Raw genomic sequence first — 19085 nt, forward strand, 5'->3', positions numbered from 1 at the left:
AAAATTCTTCTATTATTAAAAAAATAAGTCAAACAAGCATTAAGCTTAAAAGCATAAGAAAATCTTAAGATGTGTTTAGTTTCATGAAACAGAAATTTCAGCTTAAGGACAAAATGGAATTATATAAAAATAGGGGGAGATCCTCATGGAAATTCATGATGAGGAATAAAGTCAGGTCCCAATGGGCTGGAAGAACAAAAGGCAGCTAGATTCCCTTCTTCCTCTCCTTGGGGCTACATGGTCCCTAACCTGTGCTTACTTCTGCATGTCTCTGCCTTTTCCCCTACCAGCTTCCATAGCTCAGAGTGGTATGCTTTTGTCCCTTAATTTTAGTTAGCATGTGGCTTTGCTGGTGACAATATTGGTTCATACATACTCTGATGTTGTAGCTCAAATCCCTACAGTTAGCAAGCACAGTCTTTGGGCCTCTTAATTGCATTGCTAGTGAGCAAGGATATAATGGTTAGTCCTGCCTTTTGGAAGACCAGTGCTTGTATCAGCCAAACACCTATGGCTAAGGAAAGGAAGTAAGGTCAAATGGCAAGGGCACTATTGGCAAGGATAACAGCAACTGAACCCCAAAGGAAGAAAGAAAGGAAAAACTAAGTAAATGACAAAATAAAGAAGCCTAAACTAGTAAAGCTAATCAAAACCAAATTCAGATTAACAATATTAAAATCAGAAATCTGATGTAACAGACAATATAAAATATTTTTTAATTATAAGAGCACATTATGCCAAATTGTCAGATAAACATAACTGCAATAAAATGGGGGGGGGGGGGAGTAAGCATGGGATTACAAACTTGATGCAAGAAAAATGAGAAGACATTGTTAGGCTTTAATAGAAGATTATCTATTATATGACAAAGGTCATAGAGATGTGCTGCTAATTCTTCCTAATACAAATAATTTCTGTATGCTATAAACTGTTCCAAAACAAAGAAAAGAATTTCAGGGTTCCCATATTAGACTATGAGGTCAGTATGATAGAAGGCCTGAAATCTGATAAAGATACTAATACTATAACAAATCTATGCCAACACAGTATCTGAATGCAAATAAAAATATTGAAGTAAAATATCAATAAGTAAAATCAGCCCTATAAAAGAATAATATTTCAGGAACATATATAATTTATTGCAGCAAATAAAGGTGGTTTATAATGAGGAAATCTATTCCTATCAGCCATACTTGGCATAACATATGCTGTTTGGGAAGATCTTAATAGTTATTAAAATTTCCTATTTTATTATTTATGCACATATTCAATCATAAACACAATTAATAATTACATTCCTGTCAGATATAACACTTAATGAATCCTGGAAAAAATTCTTGAGAGAGTCACACAGTATTGTCTGTGACTAGATACAGATATCCAAGGGTATAAGCAAATTCTGCCAAAAGTCCATTCATGTAACAGTCACAGAACTACATAGAACAAATCCTCTTAAGTTCAAAATAGATGAAATATTTAACATTACATATTATAGAAATGCTAAGGTTTATTTTCAAATATTAAGTAAATAAGCACTCAAAATGCATTAAATTCTTTTAACTAGTCACCTAGTTGCTAGTCATCTGTGAATGTCAATTCTTAAAAGTTAATAGAAGTGGTTTTCATGTGATCTCACTTGACCATTAGAACTTTCATGTCAGCTCACTTGGCCTGTGTAAACTTTTTCACCACTTAACATATGTATAGAGGCTGTAGACAGAGGCAGGAAAAGAACAGAGCAAAACCCAAAAGGCATCAAAACAAAGAAAATAATAAATAAACAGTTTGATAAAGAAACGAAACCTCGTACATTTAAGAATACACATCACTTCAATAGTTAAGCAAGAAACAACACAACCATTTCAGTAGGTGATACAAAGCATTTGATACAGTATAGCAGCTATTTCTTATGTTCAGAATTCTAACAAAAGGAACAAAATTGTCCCCTTTTTATATAAAAATTGATATTCACTGTATACAAAACCTCCACATTATGCTTAATGATAACTGTAAAAATGTATCAACTTTAAGCAACAGAACACATATGCCAAATAACTTTATAATAGTTTATTATTATTGTTGGAGTTTTAGATAAAGCAATAAGACATGAAACCGAATTACTTGAAAGAATTGGTTCTCAGACTTTGGCAAAGACCAAGTATTTTGGATTGAAATAAAACTCACAATGACAAAAACGACAACAACTAACACAGAGCCCTTACTGAATTCCCATGACAAACCTATGATCTAGAATACTGTCATTCCCATCTTACACCTGAGGAAACTGGCACAGAGAGATTAAATAAATTCTGAAGGGCTATTCAGCCAAGTAGAGGTGAAGCTGGGATTCTAAGCCAGGAAGTCTGGGTCCAGAAACTATGCTCTCCACTAATCCTGTGATGTACCAGGTGCTGGACTAAGTACCACATGTAAACCTCTCAACAACTCTGAGAAGTGGATATTATTCTCTCCATTATAGACTGTGACAGCTGTGTAGTAAAACATAGCACATAAATTCAACAGACTTTTGTAAAACTCTTAAAACTATAATTACAAAGAGGTACCTACAAAGAAAGATTTTGGTAATAAATTTTGAAATAAAAAGGTCAAATATCAAACAGTATGTTTGATTTAATTACAAGTAAGGAAAAATATATCCATTTGGACAAAGACTGAGAGTGATTGAACTGAAATAAAGGTAGTTGTTAGGGCAGGGTAACAGGAGTACGAGTGATATTTTTTTCTTTACCAAATGTCCATAGTGAACATTGAATAAACAAGCTGAGGCTGCAAAAATGATAATGTAAATGAGGAAAAATAAAATGCCGTGATGAGTTGTGTTGAAACATCTATTAATGCATTGAGTCGGAGTAAAGAGATTTCTAATTCTAAAATTTTAAGTGTAAATCAGACTGTAGTTAACATAGATATTGGAGAGGATGGGAAAAGAGAAAAATAATTACCCAACTGCTTCCTCTGCCACTCCGGAAGCTGCCTGTCTTTGCTCAAAGCAATCTCATTAAATCACTGTGTCCAGCTCCCTAACCCAAGGCAGGACTGCACCTGAAGCAAACCAGATGGACTGGGAGCTCTCTGGCCTCCAGCATTCAGAGTCGGCTTCATTCCTGGCAGCCAAGCTGTTGGCCACCAGTGTTTATGCTGAATTGCTTCATACACACATTAAACTTAGGTGCATTCAATTCTATCCACTAGAAAGAAAGAAAAAGTTGGAGAGAAAGGAAAAAATTAAGCATATTAAAAAATATATTTTTTATATAATAAGGTCCTTAAATGTCAGTCTTCATTGAGTTTAAGCAAAGATAACCACATTTCAAAGTTTGAAGAAAACACTGCTACATTGAATGCATTGAGAGTATTATAGTATATTTTGAATATTAATCATTTTTATCTAATACCCTAACTTCAGAAATTAACCCAACTTAAGATGCAATTGAACTATATCGTCAAGAATAAAGATGAAGGAATGATCCAGTTTGCAATCCATGCAGTCAAAAAAATCAAGGCTTATGTGTAGCAACATGGATGGACCTTGAGGGTGTTAAGCTGAGCGAAATAAGTCAGGCAGAGAAGGACAAATATCATATGTTTGCACATATAGGAGGATTAGGAGGAACTTGACGGAGGAACAAGGGGGAGAAGAAGGGCGGAAATGGTGGGGGAAAGGGAGAGAGGCAAACCATGAGAGACTCTTGAATGCTGACAAAAACTGAGGACTGATGGATGTGGGGGGGAGGAGGGATGGGCATGGAGGAGGACACTTGTGGGGATGAGCACTGAGTGTTATGTGGAAACTAATTTGACAATAAACTATTTGTAAAAAAAAAAAAAAAAAAATCAAGGCTTATTCCCTGCAATAATTTTAATCCTTTCTGCAAGTATAAAACCTGGTAAATCATTCTTTTGGTGCTGTGTATAGTGTAAATGTTAAGGTAGAATTACTCAGCTTCTGTAACAAAAATGCCCCAAGAAAAGGCAGCTTAAATGGAGGAGAAGTTTATTTTCCATTTATATAACAGTGCAGACAGTCTAGGCCGATGGACAGCTGTGCTCCATGAATTCAGTCAGGATCCCAGACCCCTTCCATCCTGTTGCTCTTCCTGTAGGACCTTCCCCTGATTTGCAGTGTGGAAGCTGGATTCACTGGCACATTAGCATTCAGATCTCAAGAAGGGAAGAACAGAGCCACATCCAGGAAAGACAGCTTGTCTTTGTTGGAGGTGACCCAGAAGTTATACATATCACTTCTGCTCATACTGCCTTGTACTTAGTCATATGATCACAACCACTGCAAGAGAAGTTGGGGAAATAGTCTCTGAGCACATGTGTACTCAGGAAGGAGAGAATAAATTTCAGGGAGGGAGCAGTGGAGTTTAGGAGGGGAGGACAGTGGATTTGGAGGACATAACTAAATCTGCCTCATTTGGGGAAACTGAGTTGTCATTTAAACCCATTTTCTGCCTGTTCAGAGATGAGATATTTTCCTGGTGCATAGTACTGCCATTGCTAAGAAAGTGCAATGGCCATTGGAGCGTCCTCATTCATTTGCACCCCACTCCTGTCTCCAAGCTTCATCAACAGATCAAAGACTGCAGTGATCTCCATGCTTCAAACCTTTGGTCAAGCCCAGCCATCATACAGGGGCTCACACAAGAGTCAAGCACGTACATGTGTGAAGCGTAAGCACACGTGCACACACACACACACACACAGAGAGGCATATGTTGACAGCAACCCATCAGAGTTTGCTTACAGATACCCTGTGCTTTGCTTCTGATTGTAGAGGAGGCAAACCGAAGGTTATCATCAGCAGATGGAAGGAGAAATGTTTACAGGGGCATTGGAACTGGGTAAGTCATTCCACCTTCTAAAGTCACTACTGTATTTGTCTGGGAGTGTCCTGTCAACATGCCTTAGTAGCAGCAGGAAGATATTCCTCTTGCAGCAAACATAACCAGTGGCCACATAACAGAGGTATCTCTTGGATTTGAGGGGTAGAGGTTCCTGATGGCCATGTGGCATGTACAGGAGGAAGCCTGGAGCTGAGTGCTATGGAGGGAAACCTTCACAGCTGTTTTCTCAGGAAGTGGTCATAAAAGAAACAGATTCTGAGATCATGTGAATCTAGGTTACAAACCATTGTCAGGGTTAAATTCCTCCTCAGCAAAAAAGAGACAACCATGCCTAGATGGATGGTTAAACTGAGTCTTTGAATGGATCCTGGAACCAATAATAAGGTCTCAGTAGTAAGTAGTTATTATATTATTATTATTATTACATTTTGGGCTGTTGTAAGGCTTAAATAAGATACCGTGTGAAAGCACATTGGGCAGCGCCTGACATGTAATAATTGTGATTTTCTTGGGTTAGAGCTCCTAACGCTCTCCTAGGCATCCTCACATTGGAACCTGTTATCAGTAGATTGCCCCTTTGATAGAACCTAAAAGTAAGCCTAAAATGTCGGCAGTGGGGACAGATTGAAAATGGGGAGAAGAGGAAGGGGAAGACATCAGTTAAACATCTACTATAAGTCAGGTATAATAGTGAGTGTGTGGAGTCACTAGAGACCAGCTTTGCCTTCTCAATTTTATTCTGAGTTGGCTTTTTATTAGTTTCCTACAGCTGCTGTAACAAATCACTACTGACTCGGTGGCTTGAAACAACACAAATATATTATCTTACAGTTGTGGAGATTAGAGGTATAAAATAGGTCAGCAGGGCTGTGTTCCTTCTGAAAGCTCCAGAAGGAGCTTAGCCTTTTCCAACCTCTGGAGGCCATCCACCTTCTTTGGCTAATGGCCCCTCCTTGAACCACTCCAACCCCCTTCTCTGACTCTGACCCCTCTGCTCTCTCTTATAAGGATCCTTGTAATTACATCAGACCCACCTGGATAATCCAGGATAATGTTCCTACCTCAAGATCCTTAACTTAATCACACCTGTGAAGTTCCTCTTGCCATGTAACATATTCACAAATTCCAGAANTTGGGTTAGAGCTCCTAACGCTCTCCTAGGCATCCTTACATTGGAACCTGTTATCAGTAGATTGCCCCTTTGATAGAACCTAAAAGTAAGCCTAAAATGTCGGCAGTGGGGACAGATTGAAAATGGGGAGAAGAGGAAGGGGAAGACATCAGTTAAACATCTACTATAAGTCAGGTATAATAGTGAGTGTGTGGAGTCACTAGAGACCAGCTTTGCCTTCTCGATTTTATTCTGAGTAGGCTTTGCTTATTAGTTTCCTACGGCTGCTGTAACAAATCACTACTGACTCGGTGGCTTGAAACAACACAAATATATTATCTTACAGTTGTGGAGATTAGAGGTATAAAATAGGTCAGCAGGGCTGTGTTCCTTCTGAAAGCTCCAGAAGGAGCTTAGCCTTTTCCAACCTCTGGAGGCCATCCACCTTCTTTGGCTAATGGCCCCTCCTTGAACCACTCCAACCCCCTTCTCTGACTCTGACCCCTCTGCTCTCTCTTATAAGGATCCTTGTAATTACATCAGACCCACCTGGATAATCCAGGATAATGTTCCTACCTCAAGATCCTTAACTTAATCACACCTGTGAAGTTCCTCTTGCCATGTAACATATTCACAAATTCCAGAAATTAGAATGTTACATCTTTGAGAGGCCATTATTCTTTCTACCACACTTATTCATATAGTCTTAGTACACAAAGACCCCATGAATCTCAGGAATTGTCAAGACAGATGAAGACCAAGAACAATATCTGTGTCCTCCAACACATCTATACCATGCATACATCATAAGTAAAATCAAAGTGACCTTTGAGACTAACAGCGAGTGGAGATGGAGGTGGCACATACCCTATAACTCAATAATTCCACTCCTAGATGGATCCACTAGAAGCTCTTATACATGTATTCTAGAACACAGGCTCATGAATCTTCCAAGCAGCATCCTTTCTACTTATGAAAAATTAGAAGATGATTCTCCATGCAAATGGATTTAGAAATTCCTACGATGGAGCACCATGCAGACCTGGAAGACCCAAAGCTATCTAAAAGCCTAAAGGATTCTGAGAAACATAACAAAGAAAACAAGCCACAAGAGAACAGACAATATAATAGCATGTTATATAAGTGTATATAAAAGATACAAAGAAATGTTAAGTATTACTTAAGAATACATAAATGGATGATATAACACAAAAACTATGCATGAGAAGGTAAGTATCAAATTTCAGATATTAGTTTCTCTTGGGGAAGGAAAGGAAAGTGTTATTGAGGAAAAGGAATATGAAGCTGGAAAATGAGTGTATGAAAGTGCTTATTATATCATTCATTTTGTACATCTGATATATTCCACAAGAAAAATTTTCTGTATCAACCTTGAAATTTTTAAGCAAAATTGTAAATGCTTTCACCCAAGTACCTTTAAGACTTGAGGAGATGGGATTTTTGACAGGGGCACAGGGATAGGTAGGACTCTATTTCTGGAAAGTGCCTAACAAAGAGGCAGAAGGAGTCATTTTGTCAATGTGCCCAAGAGGAAATCCACAAGGCAAGGAGAGGCAGAGAGGAGAGGTTTGGGGAGGAAAGAAGAGATGGCATTGTTTTTGAAAACTATCAGTTAAGATTCTATTTTAAATCACAAGAAAACCAACTCAGACTGAATAAAACAATAAAGGAAACACATTGGCTCACATAATGGAAAAGTCCAGATATAGTTCTGGCTGTAGACCAGGCTTTCTCAATGGACAGGCACTGGTGACATTTGGGGACAGATAATTCTTCATCGTGGGGGACTGTCCTGTCCTGTGCATTGCAGGATGATTAGCAACATCACTGGCCACTACCCCTGGATGCTAGGAGTAACTGCCACATTGTGGCAACCAAAAATGCCTCCAGACATTGCCGGATGTCCTTTGGGGGGCAGAACTCTCACCCATATCCCCTTATTGAGGATCCAACATTAAGGAATGCTAAATGGTGTCACCAGGACCTGCTTCCTACAGTCAAGGCACATGCTTTCTGCAGTCTTGGCTTCATCCTAGGGTCCACGTGGTAGTCCTCTGGCAGCTCCACACTATCTTGTGTATCTTGCTATCTTGTGGTAGCAAAAAGGCTGTCACAATTCCAGACCTCACTGCTTCATACCCCGTTGTCCAGGCAGAGAAAAGTTGTTGATTTTGGTCACTTCTACAGAACAGAGACCACATGCAAATCCCAGCTTGTGTCTCCAGCCCTTCTCTGCTCTGATTGGCAAGGCGCCCATAGCTTAGCCAGTCTCCGTGGTGAGAGGGACAGAGTAAGCTGATTGGCTTAAGCCACAGGACCCACTGCTGGGGTTGGGATGATGTCAACCCCCATCAAGATACATAGCTAAGGAGGAAGGTAGGATGGCTCCCCACAAATGTCTATGCACCATTCCCCAAGCAGACCATTCAGGCCTGGGACTGTCCACATTTTACCAAGGGTCCATTTAGACCCAGGCAAAGGGGCTCCAGTGAGTTGATGCTGTGTGGCAGAGACACTGCAAAACCAGAGGCTGAGGGGTCTGCATGAGAAAACAAAACTGCTCCCACCTGAAAAACCATGCCCTTTCTGCATCCTGCCTGCTCCGAGCCAGACTCTGAAAGGGTCAGAAACCTCAGCAACCCCCAGTTCAGCTGGGAGAGGAGAAACACTGGGCTCGAAGCTGGACAAAGAGCCTTCCCCTTCTCCATGGCAAAGAACCTCCGGCATGAGCCAAGCTGGGAGGGGCGAGGGGGAGCTGGCATTAAAACGAGTTCGGAATTTTTATTATCTCGAACTAGACCATTTTAATTACTGAACTGAGGCTGTATTTGTGGTTTAAAGTGACCAGAGATCTTTTTATTACCGAAAAGCCAGGAGAAAATTATGGGCCCTGCCTGAGACAGAGATCTCATCCTCAGGCAAGAAATGGTCCTCACTGCATACATTTTAAAGGGAGAATGGGAGCAAAAATAAAACCGCACTTCAGCTGTATCCGTGGGCTGTGCTGGCTCAACATACAGCTGCTCCTTCAATGGAGCCCAGGGAAGAGGCTCCCCAGGACCAGAGACACACACAGAGGGCCTGAGGGTCCCGGAGGCAGGTAATCCCCATCCCCCGACCCCACCAGGGAATTTGTTCAGACCCGAAGATCTGCAGAACCTAGGGAACAAGGCTGCAGCAGCACTGAGAGAAGCAATGGGTTGGATGGTAAGCCCCAGTAGCAACCTCAAGGTCAGGTAGGGGCAGACAAGTGTATAGTGGAGAACAGAGGCCCCAGCAGAAACTTCCACCCTGGAACTTGCCATGGAACTGTGATTTCCCTCTCCCCGCCCCGAGGGCCTCATCTAGATGGCCAGGCTAACGCTGCTGTTACTTACCATCTGACCTGATTTTCTTGCCTTTACCCCCAAAGCTGTGACCCGGAAAGCAAAGGTTACACAAAGCGCTAAAGCAGGGGGCTGATGGATCCCGGGCTGGGGTCTTCAGTTCCCCTTGCCCCAAGCAGAAAGGCACAGGCAGGCACTTACTTCCTCTCTTCCTCCATGAAAAACCTTAAGAGTCAGGCTCACGAGTGCTCCCGACTGACTTCTGTTTATTGTACTGGTTTGGCCATTAATGGGACAAAATGCAAATGGAATTGCAAGAGTCAGCCCAGTCTTACTTGGGGCTCACAAAACCAGCTCCCATTCTGACAAGTGTATGCTAATTGCATTCTGTCTCCTTGCAAATTACAGCTATTCCTCTGGTTTTTAAAAAATTTGACATTTCATTTTGATTGCGGCAGCTTCTTGTTTCCTCCAGCACCAAGAAGGGGAGGGCAGTGGGGGATTGAGGGCAGACACTGACCTCATGGCCTGGGTACAGATGCTGCTGGAGGGTCCAAGGCCTTTGAGTGGAGTCACCACAACAAGCTTGGACCTCAATCATACTTGGAGTCTTTCTGCTTTTGGCAGATTTATACAGATATGGTCAAAACCCCCAAATTTCACAGCTTGCATGGATCCAGAGCCCTTTCTGTGCTTTCTGCAAATCTGTGCCCATGCTTTTTCCTCTGTCCCTCTCGTTTTGCTCCTCTGGCTGGGCGAGCCATCCTGACTTGTCTGCACATCCAAGGGTACCCATAGCTCAAGAAATCCAATCATGGTTGTGATTCCACTGCTCAGTATCTTACAGTCTTGCCGGGGGCTTGAGGAATTCCATCAAGTACAACATTCTGTGTGTAGATCAGAGGTTCTCGAAGTGGAATCCAGGGACACAGAGAGGACCTGAAACCTTCCCAAGGTGTCTGTGATATCGAAATTCCTCATAACTACACTAAGATGCTATTTGCCTTTCCCTCCAAAGCATACAGTGGAGTTCTCTAGCACCCATCTGATGTTTGATGATGTCACCGCTCAGAGAGCTGAGGGAGTATGTGACTGTGTATTCTGCTGTCCTAAAATGCTCTCAACTTTAATTTCTAATATGCTAATATAATAAATACAATGTACATAACAAAAGCCCTTTGGGATCCTCAGTAATTTTTAAGACACCAAACAGCTCCAGTCCTTCCCCTCAAGCCCTGTTGTTTCTCAAAGCTGCCCCTCCTGCGGAGAGACCCTGACCCTTACATGCAGCCCCCCTGGGAGGTGGGATCCAACTAGCCCTGTGCCAGTTGCTCCTAAACCAAGAGCAGCGTGAGGCTGATTGACCTTCCACAGCTCCCCGGAAGTCTGGTGAGTAACTCTTTCTCCACCTTTGTGCAATGCTTTCTCAAATCCAGCAAAAGACTTGACAAGTTTTGTGATCTTCTTGGGAAGAGAGTGAGGTCCTGAGCAATCACCACATCCTTGAGATCATATGTAAGTCCTTCTTCACGGCAGAGTCTAGAGTAGGGGAAGATGTGTTACTTCTCATTTTACAGGAGGCAAGACTGAGACCCTGGAGACAGATGGTGGAGATGAGATAAGAACCCACCAACGTGATTGTTGATTTGAACAGCCAAGCCATGGAACCTCTTGAGGTCTGTTTTGAAATATTCTCTTCCTCTCCTCCCCTGTTTTTATTTTCCCCCCCATCTCCTCCTCCCTCCCTTCTCTCCTTCCCTCCTGTGCCATCTCCTTCTTCCCTCTTATTCTCCTTCCCTTATTTTTTTCCTTTAAGCTATTTAAGGTGGGTCTGTTTGTACTTTTGTCATTCTCTGGGAAATAGCACTGAATTTTAATAAATGTGAATGGCAGAGAAATCAGATAGTGATGGTTGAGCAGAAGTGGGGGGAGCTGTCAGCCACATTTCATCGCGCCTCTAACTGGCAGAGCCAGCGTCCTGGTGTGAATTTTCCAGCCCCTCAGGTGCCTCCTGCTCTCCGTGGGACAGCGGACTCTGCTCTCCAGTCCTGTTAGCCAGCAGCTATGGGCACATCCAACCCTCTCTGGTTCCCTTAACCTTTTCCATTGGTTTTATTTCCACTTGTGCCAAAGAAGGGGTTTTCCAACTAATGCTACAGATCAGCTCACCCCATCATTTCTTCCTTTGAGTCAGGATCGGAAGACAGGAAGATGGAAATGCAATCTCTGCCCTAAAGGAATCCACAGGCCAGTGAAGAGATGGAGACACATCAGATAAAGTCAGTGCAGTGAGGGAGAGAATAGAAGCGTGGGCCAGTGTCATGGGACACGTGAGGAGTCGCTGGGCTTCTGTGGCTCCTGGAGAGCTGGCAGGGGAGGGAGCTGCAGCTAAGTCAGGAGAGCGAGAGAAGCCCAGATCACAAAGTCTGGGCTGCCACAAACCCCAAACTAAAAGTAATATCTTAGGGGCTTGAATGGTGTGCATGTGCGTGTGTGCATGTGGGGGTGGGGATGGCAACAACTGAAACAGAAACTTCTAGACAGCTTTTTGGGAGCTTTTTGCTTTTTTTTAAGTTTATTTTTGAGAGAGAGAGCGAGAGAGCACATACACAAGCAGGGGAGGGGTAGAGAGAGAGGGAGAAAGAAAGAAATGCAAGCAGACTCGGCACTGACAGCTCAGGACACAATGCTGGGCTCAAACCCATGAACTGTGAGATCATGACCTGAAATGAAATCAGGAGTCGGACATTCAATCCACTGAGCCACCCAGGTGTCCCATAGACTGTTTTAATGGAGGCAGCATAAGGTAGTGGTTGAGGACACCGGCTGTGGAGTTAGGTGAATTTGACAGTCACTCACCAGTCTGTATGACTTTCGGCAAGACCTTTAAGCTCAATTTTANCGGACATTCAATCCACTGAGCCACCAGGTGTCCCATAGACTGTTTTAATGGAGGCAGCATAAGGTAGTGGTTGAGGACACCGGCTGTGGAGTTAGGTGTGACGGTCACTCACCAGTCTGTATGACTTTCGGCAAGACCTTTAAGCTCAATTTTACCACCTATACAATGGAATGATTTGAACTCTCATATTTCTGAGAGTTCCATAAATTAGTATGTGACCAGTTTTTAGGAAANAATTTGACAGTCACTCACCAGTCTGTATGACTTTCGGCAAGACCTTTAAGCTCAATTTTACCACCTATACAATGGAATGATTTGAACTCTCATATTTCTGAGAGTTCCATAAATTAGTATGTGACCAGTTTTTAGGAAAGAACCTGAAATGCAGAAGGCTGTAGATCCACATATAAATGTCAGATGCTCTTAGTATTGTGTTCTAGATTAAGTGAAATAACAGACATGAAGCATTTGGCACAGCACCTGAAACATGGTGGACCACCCACAGCTGCTAACATGACCATGGGTACCAGGGGCCAGTTCCTCAGGGCCAGCGAATGTCAGGCATGGTGGGAACAGCTTGCCATCCCCCCCTTCATCAAAGGGAGTGGGGCTCCAATGCACCGGCAGGAAGGAGCGCGTGTGTCAGATGCATGTTAGGGCTGGAGGTGAGCCGGAGGTCAGGGCGGCCGAGGCAGGCAGTGAGCCGTGGAGTCTGCATTCAGGCCACCATCACCAGTGGTCACCCTCGGATGAAGCACAGAACCAGGCCTGGGAAGACGAGGACAGCCCTCCCCGTGGAGGTGACATTTCAGTTAGACGTGAGAAGTGGGCGTTTTCCAAGATTATGTACAAAACGAGTCACATAAATGTCATTTCTGCCACACTTCTTGAAATAGCTTCACATAACTTTCTAGAATACTGGTCCATGCTTTTTAAAGCTAAGCTTTCTTATTATGTTGCCGAAATCTAGCATATCCTACAACTACAGATGACTGGTAATAGATGAGGAACACCAGTCTTATCGGAGAAGACAGTTAGAACTGGAGGCTGGTACTTAGAAATTAGTTTATCATCTCTGTGAGAACGAAGCTGATTCATCTGAGCAGTGCATCACCGCTTACAAGTTATTGCTGGCTTATTTAATCCTCAGAAACACCCTCTGAAGTAAGTATCAGGATTCCCATGTTACACCGGAGGCAATGTGGGAGCTCAGTGCTTTGGGATTTCTGCCTGGAGGCTATATAAATCCTTCTTTTGGACCTCTGGGTAGATTCGCATGATCCCGTAGCCAGGCTCCTCCTTACCTCAGGTGGCACTTGATAAAAAGCTAGTTCTGGAGCTTGTTACGCCGTTGTGGGCGCCAAAAAGCAAAACCAAAGATTGTGTGTGCCTTTCTAGTGAATCTTCTGAAATATCAGTCTCTGGTATGAGGAAAATAGACAAAGCCCTTTGGGATAGTCAGTTTTATGTGTCACCTTGGCCAGCCTACAATCCCCAGTTATCCAAGCAAACAGTAATTTAGGTGTTGCTGTGGAGGTATTTTGTGGATGTGATTCAAGTTCATAATCAGTTGACTAGAAGTAAGAGAGAGCACCCCCAGAGAACCTGGGTGGGCCTGACTTAATCAGTTGAAAGTCCTTCAGAGCAGTTGGGTCTTCTCTGAGGAAGAAGAAAGTCTACCTGGGGAGGCAGCAGCTTCACCTCAGTTATGAGAGGGAGCACAATGATGCAAAGAATAGAGAAACCAAGAGAGCTTTCTCCAACACTTTCCCCTCTTGGGGACCAGGAATGAAGTCCTCTCTACCCTGTGCAAGCAGGGAACAAGGAGGGTGCTAAGGGCCCCCCCACAGGGGGCACCACATGTGAACACATCTTCCTCTCCCCACAGTGTTCAGTCGTGGCTCCAAGAACTCAACTTTAACAAAGGTATTTTAGACTAAGCCCTTCCCACATTGCAGTTTCTTTCAAAGTTCCCTCCCATCCAGCCTCTTCCCTTTATGTTGGCAGGAGAATTCTCTAGAGAGAAGGGAGGTGGCAGGCAACTTGAAACCGCAACTGTATATCCTTTCCAGAGACGTTTGTCCTCAGGAGTCTGACCATAGAAGCCTCCTGCCTGCTCTTGTCTCATGGCGACGTGCGATCCACAGCCCTAACTGAGAATGGCCTCTGGCACTTCCAGGAGCTGCCCAGCTGTTGACATCAGTGCGATCCCTTGTATGTATTGACTCCAAAGTACAACAAAAAACACGATTCCATTCACCCTAAGAATCCCAGCTCAGACGGTCTAACTGCACCCTAGTCAAAACAGCGGGTTTTAAAAATCTTATACTAAAAGCGAGTGCTGGATATTACAGAGTTATAAAAAGCATTATCCAGGGAAACAAAGACAATGAAGGCTGAGGCCAGCTGACTGCAGGCCCTTGCATGGGAAGCTCAGTGCCCAATATAGCTCTCCCCAAATCCTCCTGGGTATTTCCCTTTTAAGCATCCCCAGTGCTGGGCTGCCGAACCACGCCTGCTGACTGCACATTGCTGGAGGATAAACTCCTAACTCCCAAGCAAGACTCACAGGAAGCGTCATAGTGAGGCCCCCTCACCCTCTTCTCCCTCTTACCACCCACCACCCCCGGGCTCCAACTTCGCTGTGTCCCGAGGGTTCCTGGTGTACACCTCCCATTTTTATGTCTCCATGAAGCCTATGGGCCTGGAACATCCTTGCCTATTCTCTGCCTCATTGTCTACTTCTCTAAGCCCTGTCTCAAGATTCTACTCCTCTATGGAGTAATTTCAAACATTCTGCGGCCATCATCAGTGCTGCTCATCAGATATTTCATTTTTCCTACATGCTGGCCACCCGATAGGATCACATTTCTGGGCCTCTTGTGTATGAAGCCCTGTGACTAGTTCTGGCCAATGGGTCCTGAGTAGAATGACACATGTCCCTTCTGCGCCCGAGTACCTGCTTGTCATGTGACACTCTCTAGGGTCTTTCTCTTCCTGTGACATGGCAAATAGTAACATTCCAGATAGCAGCTGCTCTGATAAGCTGGATCCCAGTAAGCACGATCATGTGGAGCAGAGAGCCTTACCAACCCATAATGGAGAAAGAGACCTTTGCTCAAAACCTCCAAAGTACAGAGGTTGTTACTGCAGTATAACCTAGCTTGTGCTGACAGACACATACTCCCTGACCAAGCTGGCTGGTCTTGCCTCCTCTAGGCTCAAACAGCACTCTGCCTTTTCTCCCATGGTTGCATGTTTTATTTAGGTGCTTACGTGCGCTCCTTCAATGTCAGCTAGTCCAGGACCAGTTCCGGGACCATTTCTCATGCACTTTCATATCTCATTATTCAGTGCAAGATCTGCCACGTAGCGGGCATCAATACACAATCATTGTGTTGTTATTGGCTCGTTTTTTCTCCTCTTCCCTGTTGTGCGGGTGAGAAAATGACCTTGACAGTTTCCCGTTACTCTTGCTGGCTTTCTCCTGCTGCTCAGGTTACCAGAATTGATTTCACTTCTCCTGTTGCCAGTTCAGTGGGGGGTCAGAGAGTCAAACTTGTTCTGGGTCATACATCCTCATCTCCCATAAACGTCCCAAAGATCTGGCTCCTGAGCAGTTGTTGTAAGTGAGGGATAGGGCCCCTGAGACCACCAATAACTCTGAAGCAGCATTAGCAGGCAGCTGAGGCAGCTGAGGCTGCTCCCATCCTCCTGGAAGGTGGAAGAAGGGAAAGGAAGCTCTCATCTGAATTTGCAGGCTCCCAGCTCTTGTTTCTGTAGTACTTACCTACCCTAGGCCCACTGAAGTAGGGTGATAAGACCACACACACACACACACACACACACACACACACACTTGAATCCTTTACCTCCTGGCCCTGGGCCAGTGAGAGTTGGGTCTGGAGGCAGTCAGGAACTTCTTCAGGTTGGGAATCATAAAATGCCACATTTCCACACTTCTCATGCAGAAATGGAGCCAGAGCCTTTCTCACTGCTTCTCCCTTTGGTGGGACTGCCCCCTGTCATGAGCTTGGTGCCTGGTTCCCACCCCAGCTCTCTGTTGGACTTGGACCCCAAGCTGACTTGCAGCCTGACCAGCTGGATTCTGACCCATGGGTCTACTTTCACACCAGCTCCTCCTCCTTTCTTGAGACAAATATCCTTCTGGAAGCCCTCACATTGGCCCAGAGAGGCCTCCCTGTCTGACACTCCACCTGATGTTGAGAATCACCATGTCCAGAAGCCCAGCCACTGTGCCCACACTGCACACCACTACAAACAATCTCACTGAAAGCAGCCCTGCCAAGAGAAGTAGAGTCTACCAGGGTCCTCTGGTTGGGGTGACCCAGGCAGGCTGCCATAGACAACACTGCTTTCTTAATCATTTCCCCCTGGTGGGTCAAGCCCATCAGTCTCTCCTTATCAAGTGTCCAATGTGTCTTCTGGCCTCACACCCTCTGCCATAAGAACGATGCAAAGAGAAGTCAAGCAGACCTCCTCAGCTATATCCTGACACCCACCTCGACTGGGAATTGTTTGGCTGTAAGGGAGAAAGGTCCCACTCATAAACTAAACTACAGGGAACACAACTAGCCCTCACAGGAACTGAAAGTTTGCATGGTAGAGTACACTCATGGCCCCAAACTTTCACCTCATTTCCTTGCCCTTTGCTATGTGATTTGCTTTGGCCAGTGAGATCAGGACAAGCATCATGTGCCCAAAGCATGTGCATGATTGGACTTGCTGTCTTGTGCTTTTATTTTTAATGTTTATTTATTTATTTTGAGAAAGAGAGAGCAGGGAAGGGGCAGAGAGAGAGGGGGAGAGAGAATCTGAAGCAGGCTCCACACTATCAGTACAGAGCAGGGCTCAAACCCACAAACCCCAAGATCATGACCTGAGCCGAAATCAAGAGTTGGATGCTTAACCAACTGAGCCACCCAAGTGCCCCTGTCTTGCACTTTGCCACTGCCATGAGAACAGCATGCCTGGCCCAGCCCATTAGTCCCAGGGGAAAATGAGAGTATCAACTGAGCCCACCCTAGACCCACCCATCCCAGCTGACCAAGAGAAGCATAGGCTACATGAACACAAGGCCCATGACACTGAGGTTTCATGGTCGCTTGTTACACAGCATTTGGGGGCAATTGTTAACCAACATAGGTGTCCGGCAGGATTCTCCCCATTTCTCTTTCTGCTCTCAGATTCCTTATCGTTTTTTGTCTCTGCTTTTCTCTGCTCTTCTGCTTCATCTATTCTTTTCCTAAAGGTCAGCTTCTTTGGTTTCTCTTCCTCTTACACGTGATTTCCTCATAGATTTCTGAGCTGGTTCTCAGGAATCTACCATCAGCCCTCAACTATCTCTCAGCCTCAGACTATGTCCTTCGTCAAATCTGAGGCACAGAGGACTTACCCACCTCTCCACTCCTAAGTGGAACTTGATGGCCAATCAGGAAGAAACACAAAGGAGTGTCCATGCTTTTCAGGGGATGCAGTGGAAGGAGCACTGTTCCTTTCTGTGAGTTCCCCCCCAGGGCAATGTCTTGCTACAGCAGTGAAAAGCCAAAAACAAGCTCCTTAGCAGGTCACTCTGTTACTTACGCAAATAATCATCTGTCCTAGGGAGGAAAGCATGCTGGGATTGCTCCCTAGGTAGGTTGGGCGGGTGGATTAAGCTGAGATTAAGAAAACCAGGGAAGCGGGCAGAAATAAGTCTGGCCCTGAAGGACCAGCACTAGAAATGAGGCAGGAACCCTGTTACATTTGGAGCAAACTTAGTGAGGGCCAAGAGGAAGACGGGTATGGTGGGCACATCCCCAGACACAAGGACACCAGACAGCACAACTAATTCTGAGTTCTACCCATGCTGATGGGTGACTCTGATTAAGCAGGGCTGGGTAAGTCAAGACAGGCAAAGAGCAAAGAGGGGTTCACAGACACCACAGAGCAGGCTGTGGCAAGGCCAGTGCATGGACACTTCTGGAGGCCAGCAGCCAAGGAGGAGCTGCTATTCTGAGGTAGGAGACTGGCTCAGCTCCGTGGTCTTGTAATCCCCTTCCTTGGGTGCCAGCCAATCTCAAGGAAGTTACACATGTAGAAAGGTGGATGGAACCAAGTGTAAGAGAAAAAAACAGAGATGGAAACCCTGTTTGTGACCACATACAGTGGGAGATACATTCTGGAAAGTGCTGTGGGCATATTTACTGAAGCGAAGTTGGCACAAAGTCCATAACCCAGCAATCCTCTCCTGGGTGTAGAGCCTGAGAGGTTCCTGACCAGATTCCTGAGACATGTGCACCACACGATCATCCTGTTGCTGCTTCAGGTTAGCTGAAGCCTGGCAGAATGGGCAAGAGAAAGGCAGTGGGTGCACCTGAAGCAATGAGCTAGCTATGTAAAGAGCAACAGGAATAGATCTTTAAAACGGAGCTCAAAGTGGAAAAAAAAAAAAGTAAGAAACATAATAAGATTTATGGCACAATACCATTAGTGAAAATTAAAAACACATACACCCCACAAAACAACGTTATATTTTAACAAGGATCCATGAGGATGTTAGGCCATATATCAGACACACTGGAGTGAAAACTGAGGGGAAGAGAAGGGAAAGGCGTGAGGACTGAGGATAAAGTAGGGAAAAGCCCATAAAACAAGAGGCCACGCACAGACTTTTTATGATAATGAGTATCATAAACATCATTTCCATATCTGAGATCTGTAGTTTGTTTGTTTTTAATCTCGAGTAAATCTATCATGGGGCTGGTTTGGGCCTGGGATCATCTTAACACTGACTGTTGAGATACTGGGCAGGGGGGACAAGGTGCCACAAAGATCCCTGGCGGGGGCTCCCC

General features: G+C 44.4%; 1 long non-coding RNA gene across 1 annotated transcript in view; it reads left to right on the forward strand.

Annotated features, from left to right (window-relative positions):
- The window catches only part of LOC144235889 (uncharacterized), a 150975-nt gene extending 136476 nt beyond the window's left edge, over nt 1-14499 (forward strand). The window contains exons 7-9 of the long non-coding RNA XR_013336344.1: nt 4802-4868; nt 10907-11005; nt 14239-14499. This is a non-coding gene — a long non-coding RNA (uncharacterized LOC144235889). The remainder of the gene's footprint in view (nt 1-4801; nt 4869-10906; nt 11006-14238) is intronic.
- Nucleotides 14500-19085: the final 4586 nt, after the last annotated feature.

The sequence above is a fragment of the Crocuta crocuta genome, unplaced genomic scaffold (assembly GCF_008692635.1).
Source record: "Crocuta crocuta isolate KB4526 unplaced genomic scaffold, BGI_CrCroc_1.0 scaffold351, whole genome shotgun sequence".
NCBI classification, from domain to species: Eukaryota; Metazoa; Chordata; class Mammalia; order Carnivora; family Hyaenidae; genus Crocuta; species Crocuta crocuta.